Genomic DNA, 6,726 nt, shown 5'->3' with positions numbered 1-6,726 from the left:
TATGCACTTGTAAAATCTTTTCCTATAATTTCTCCAATGCCCTCATTCTTCCTGATGCGCCCAGAATTGGTCACAATAGCCATGTGAAGACGGACCAGTGTTTTATAAATCTTTTTCACAATTTAGTTGCTTCTGTTTTAATACCTCTATTAATTAATCTCAGGATTCCATATGATCATTTGAACTACTTTCTTAACCATTCTGCTGTCTTCTATGATTTCAACTCCTATTTGTACCTATGTTTCTCTGTTCCTATATTTACTTCAGAATTGGAACCCTCAGTGTTACCTTATCAGAAAGAAACACTAACAAATTAGTTAAGCATAATTTGCTTTTTACAAATACACCTTTATATTCCTTAGTTAACCAACAATTCTCCAAGTGACTATTAATTTTGTCCCAGGTTATCATTTGTAAAAGCTTACCCAAAGCTGAGGTTAAACTGAATGGACTGTAGTTACTGCTTTTATCCATGTACTGTTTTTTGAGCAAGGATGTAGCACTTAAATTCTCCAGGATGCTGGTGCCACCTCGGTATTTAAGATTTGATTGGAAAGTTTCCACCAGTGCCTGTGCAGATTCTTCCCTTACCTTCCTTGTCATCTATGAACTCGCCCCATTAAGTCCTGGTGACTTAGCTAATTCAAGTATTACCAGGCTTTGCAACACCACCTCAGTCATTATGACTTTTGCAGCATTTTTTCTGACTTGGTAAAGGCAGTTGTTCAGCTGTACATACATTAAAATTGGAATGATCTAGAGAAGATTTACATGGACCCTGCACAAGGATGACACACAAATTCGTAAAGCATTCCATATTTAGGCTGGTTTGATGGTAGTGGGCTATCGTTGAAATTTGCTTACAAAAGTCAGTTACATATTTCGTTGAGAACTGCAGATGCTGGAGAATCTGAGAGGTCTAGGCCCGAAACGTCAGCTTTCCTGCTCCTCTGATGCTGCTTGGCCTGCTGTGTTCATCCAGCTCTACACCTTGTTACCTCTACATATTTCCTTGTTCTCTTACCCTCTCCCTTTCTTACTACTTCACTTGACTAATCTTTAAGGGCCCTCCTGTGGAATCTTAGCCTGTGGTGTGACTACCTCTGTGAACTTGCTGTGCACAATATTCACTTCGTGGATGTTCAACTGTGTCCCCTTGAACTTTGACTTCCAGGAACAGCAGCTGGAAACACTTCCTACACTTATGCTGGTCCCAGGCATTGTAATTATGTGCACCTTCCCATGTAGAGCTGGAGGAGCAAATCATTGCTTTGAGCTCTCCTGCCATGACTTACCCTTTTGGATTAAACCTTTAAAGGCCTCTTAAAATCAAATAATATCAATTACTTGAGAGCCCTTCTTTCTTTGACCTTGTTAAAATAGAACATAGCCCTTCTAAGCAAAACCACAAAATAAAGACTTGACAAACTATAAGCACTAATAGTGGAACAAATACTCACCATCTCTACTCACCCAATCAACAGCTTCCACTTGTCCCATGTCACTTTTGAATCCTGATGTCACCTCAGGAGCTTTGCTTCTGGATTGAAGGATGGTGGCTGGGCTACTCCTTTTGAAAGCTTCCCAGCTGCTCTGCCCAGTTGCTTCTTGCCAGATTCACACACTTTCTCTGACTTCCAATGCTCTGTACTGTAAGAGTCCTTAAGGTCATGTTTTCCTCTTCAGCCTCGAATTCCCTAAGACATTCCTTTTCATTTAACGGGCAGAAGTATTCACCAGTAAGAGAAAAGGAGGGACTGGTCACATTCTCCGTTTTTCGCCTAACTCGGTTTCCAAAAAACCATAAGGTATAGGAGCAGAATTATGCCTTTTGGCCCATCAAGTCTGCTCCACTATTATCGTAGCTAATATGTTTCTCAACTCCCTTCTCCCTATTAGCAATGGTCCCCTTACTAATGAAGAAACTATCTCTCCGCCTTGAATAAACTCAATAACTTGGCCTCCATGGCCTTCTGCAGCAGTGAGTTCCACAGATTCACCACCTGAAGAAATTCCTCCTTATCTCAGTTCTAATGGATCGTCCTTTCATTCTGAGACTGTGCCCTTGGATCCAAGATTCTCCTGCTCGTGGAAAGATCTTATCCACATCAACTGTATCCAGGCCCCTCAGTCATCTTTAAGTTTCAATCAGATTTCCCCCACATCTTCTAAACTCTGTCTAGTACATATCCAGAATCCTTAACTGTTCCTCATATGACAAGCCCTTCATCCCGGGGATCATTCTTGTAAACCTCTTTTGAACACCTTCCAACAGCAGTGGTATGAACAAGAGGTCAACACCACTCTGATAATTAAAACCAAAACACTCAGAGAAGCTCACCTTCCCTTTGTAATCTGTTAAAGGAAGTGTGAAAAATGGTAATAACTGCCCCTCACCGCCAATCTGTTATAAAGGAGTGGTGAAATGAAAGAAATCTCTGATACTCACTTTATAAACAATAAGTAACAACTTATTTTATCTAACTTGAACAGTTAACAAATTAACAGAACTGCTAACAAACAGATCAATTCTCCCTTAACTAACTATTTCTGAAAGAACAAACTTCTAATGGTATACTATTCCAATAGATAGATATCCCATTTATTATAAACCAAATTGATTTTTAAAATTAAAGCTTAACCTGTCAAAATTACAGCCAGAGATAGTAGGAACTGCAGATGCTGGAGAATCCGAGACAACAAGGTGCAAGGCTGGATGAACACAGCAGGCCAAGCAGCATCATAGGAGCAGAATTACAGCCAGAATAAGTCTTCCAGAATGTTCTTTGCCTTCTCCGCTGTCCTCCAGTCAGGAATGCCTTCTTCCATTGAATTCTTGTGTCAAGAATATTAGCTAAGAGTGCCACTGTGCCCTTAGTGTAGATGGTGATTTTCTGAGAGCTTAGCGAATTCTGTGAGAGCCTGTGATTCTTTCTTTTGTAGCTGAGAGCTATTCTCTTGGCAAATGGCAGTTGACTCTCACCCTGATTTTCAATGGCCTGTTCTTTTATACCCTTGATGATCTATCAATTTCTTACAATAGAATTGGTCCTAGGTAGTCAAAACCATCAGATTCAAATTTAATTGGGTTTTGGTATCTAGGGCCTGGTTTAAATTAATTCACTAAATTCAAAACCTGTTGTATTAGTAAAAATGCTGCCTTTATTTTTCTTACAATACAGCCTTTAATACAAATGTTTCAATTTCGAGAACTCTGTGCATCTACAGACTTTTTTTAAATCTCCAAGCCTAGTAAAAGTATATAATCTTTTAAAGGGACCACGCACTTCCTCCCCATGATTTTACAAACATCAAATACTCTATCCAACCTCTACCCAGAAAAAGACCCCTTTATCCAAAATCTATGCTTTCTGCCAGTGCCTTGCCCCCAACACCATGTGCATTTATTTTATTTAGCAGCCTCCTGTGTGGCACCTTGTGAAAGGTCTTCTGGAAATTCAATAGAGCTTGTCCACTGGCTCTCCTTTGTCCAACTTGCTCTCCTTTGTCCAACTTGCTCTTTACTTCCTCAAAGAATTTTAACAGAATTGTCAGGCATGACTTCCCCATGATGAAGCCGTGCTGACTCAGTTCTATTTTACCGTGCGCTTCCGAGTACTCTGCAATCTTGTGCTTGATAATGGGCTCTGAAATGTTATCTTTGCTTGACTCAGGCTAACAGGTCTATAATTTCCTGTCTTCTGCCTCCCTCCCTTCTTAAACAGTGTTGTTACATTCGCCATTTTCTGGTCCTCTGGGACTGTCCCTGACTCCAGTGATTCCTGAAAGATCACCAGCAATGCCTCCATGATCTCAGCTACCTCTTTGAGAAGTCTGGGCTATAGTCCATTGGGTCCCAGTGATTGATCCTCCTTCAGATCTTTTATCTTCCCTCACACCACCTTCGTGATGGCCACTACACTCACTCCTGCCTCCTTACTGTCTGGAAGTTCTGGTGTGCTAGTAGTGTGTCTTCCACCATGAAGTCTCGAGCAAAGTACCTCTTCAGTTCCTGCACCATTTCTTCGTTCCCCATTACTACTTCTACAGCCTCATTTCCCAGCAGTCCAATGCCCACTTTTGCCTCTTTCTTTTATATATCTAAAACAAAGACTCTTGCTATTTTCTTTTATGTTGCTAGCTAGCTTGCTGACATAGTTCATCATCATCTTCGCTGTTTTAGTTATCCTCTGCTGATTTGTAAAGGCTTCCCAACCCTCTCGCTTCCCACTAATCTTCACTGCATTATATGCTTATCCTTCTATTTTTATCCTGTCCTTGACTTCCCTTGTCAGCCATGATGCATCGACTTCCCATTTGTAAGTTTCTTCGTCATCATTGGGATGAATTTCTACCCTGCCTCCCAAATTGTCCCCTGAAACTCCTGTCATTGTTGCTCCATTGTCTTCCTTGCTGGGCCCCCCCCTTCCAATCAACTCTGACCAGCTCCTCTCTCATCTATGTAGATACTTTTACACAATTTTAATACCATTAAATTTGATTGCAGCTTCTCCTCCTCAAGCTGCAGGGTGAATTCTGTCATGTTTTGGTTTCTGCCCCAGGGGTTCCTTCACCTTAAGCTTCCTAATCAAGCCTGCCTCATTACACATCACCAAATACAGAACTACCTGTTCCATAGTCGGTTCTACCTCAAGCTGCTCCAAAAAACCATCTCATAGACATTCCACAAATTCCATTTCTTGAGATCCACTCCCAAACTGAATTTCCTAGTGAAACTGCATATTGAAGTCCCTCATGATTATTGTAATAGTGCCTTTCATACATGCTTTTTCTGTCTCTTGATTTATTTTCTTTTCCACATCCTGACTACTGCAAGGAGGCCTCTAAGTAACTCCCATCAGGATCTTTTTTCCTTTGTGATTCCTCAGATTTACTCACACAGATTCCATGCCTTCTGGCTCGATATCACTTGCTGTTGATTTAATGTTATTTCTTACTAACAAGACAACCCTACCCCTCTGCCCATCTGCCAGTTTTTCGGAAAGACCGATATCCTTGATATTTTGCAGCCATGTCTGTGTGATACCCACAACATTGTACCTGCCAATGTCAATCCGTACTACAAACTCATGTTTCGTATGCTATGTACATTCTAGCATTGAAAGGCTGGAGCAGATGCAAATGGACAGAAATCCAATTTGTGGATTAGACGAGGCTGCACCTCATAACTGTTTCTTGGTACTTGGGAATTTAGCAACTACACTGATGCTTGCAGCATCCAAATAGTCTTTATTTGCACATGACACAACCAAACAACATGCCTTGCTGGTTAGCAGTTTTCATTCAAGAGAATGTACATCTTGCTGTATGGAAACATGCAATGACAGTCTCAAACTTGCACCATATATCAGCAGCTCACAAAGCTAACACACTGCATGTGCAGCAAATAAGCAGCTGTCCTAAAGTCTTAGGGGAGTAGTCATCACTGAAGTTTTTAGAGGCACACATCAGCCAGGGCGTCTCAGTGCAGTAAGTCAAGGTCAGCCTGTAATGCCAGTCAAGGGGTTTGTCTACAGTCGAGGGTTTGTGTCTTTGCAGGGGCAGTGAGCCACTGTCAGTCTTCTGGCTCCATAGTGACCAGTCTGAGGGCTAGGGCTTGAGGAGATGTATTGACAGCAGTCAGAGGTCTGGGCACTTAGAAACATAGAAAATAAGAGCAGGACCAGGCCATTGACCCTTCAAGCTTGCTTTGTCATTCAATCGATCATGGTGAATTGTCCAGTGCAGTACTCTGTTTTTCTCCCAGTTCTTTTAATCTCTGTAGCCTCAAAATTATGCCTAACTCCTCCTCGAAAATATTCAGTGCTTTGGCCTCAACTGCATTCTGAGACAGAGAATTCCAGAGGCTCACTGTCACTGGTCTCTGGGTGAAAAAAATTCTCCTCATCACAATCCTAAATGGTTTACCCGATATCCTTAAACTGTGAGGTAACAAGGTGTTGAGCTGGATGAACACAGCAGGCCAAGCAGTATCAGAGGAGCAGGAAAGCTGACGTTTCGGGCCTAGACCCTTCTTCAGAAATGGGGGAGGGGAAGGGGGTTCAGAAATAAATAGGGAGAGAGGGGGAGGCGAATAGAAGATGGATAGAGGAGAAGATAGGTGGAGAGGAGACAAACAGGTCAAAGAGGCGGGGATGGAGCCAGTAAAGGTGAGTGTAGGTGGGGAGTTAGGGAGGGGATAGGTCAGTCCAGGGAGGACAGACAGGTCAAGGGGGTGGGATGAGGCTAGTAGGTAGGAGATGTGGGTGGGAGGAAGGACAGGTTAGGGAGGCGGGGACAAGCTGTAAGGGGAGGGGAGATTTTGAAGCTTGTGAAGTCCACATTGATACCATTGGGCTGCAGGGTTCCCAAGCGGAGTATGAGGTGCTGTTCCTGCAACCTTCGGGTGGCATCGTTGTGGCACTGCAGGAGGCCCAGGATGGACATGTCGTCTGAGGAATGGGAGGGGGAGTTGAAATGGTTCGCGACTGGGAGGTGCAGTTGTTTAGTGCGAACCGAGTGTAAGTGTTCCGCAAAGCGGTCCCCAAGCCTCCGCTTGGTTTCCCAGATGTAGAGGAGGCCACAACGGGAACAGCGGATACAGTATACCACGTTAGCAGATGTGCAGGTGAACATCTGCTTGATGTGGAAAGTCTTCTTGGGGCCTGGGATGGGGGTGAGGGGGGAGATGTAGGGGCAGGTGTAGCACTTCCTGCGGTTGCAGGG

The 6,726-nt window shown here is 43.1% G+C and overlaps 1 pseudogene; it reads left to right on the top strand.

Annotated features, from left to right (window-relative positions):
• Positions 1–723: 723 nt before the first annotated feature.
• Positions 724–823, top strand: LOC125481848 (annotated as a pseudogene).
• The last annotated feature ends 5,903 nt before the right edge of the window (positions 824–6,726 follow it).

The sequence above is a fragment of the Rhincodon typus genome, unplaced genomic scaffold, assembly GCF_021869965.1.
Source record: "Rhincodon typus isolate 14 unplaced genomic scaffold, sRhiTyp1.1 hic_rhity00003860, whole genome shotgun sequence".
NCBI classification, from domain to species: Eukaryota; Metazoa; Chordata; class Chondrichthyes; order Orectolobiformes; family Rhincodontidae; genus Rhincodon; species Rhincodon typus.
The sequence above is the reverse complement of the archived record's forward strand: the minus strand, read 5'-3'. Positions and strand labels throughout refer to the sequence as shown.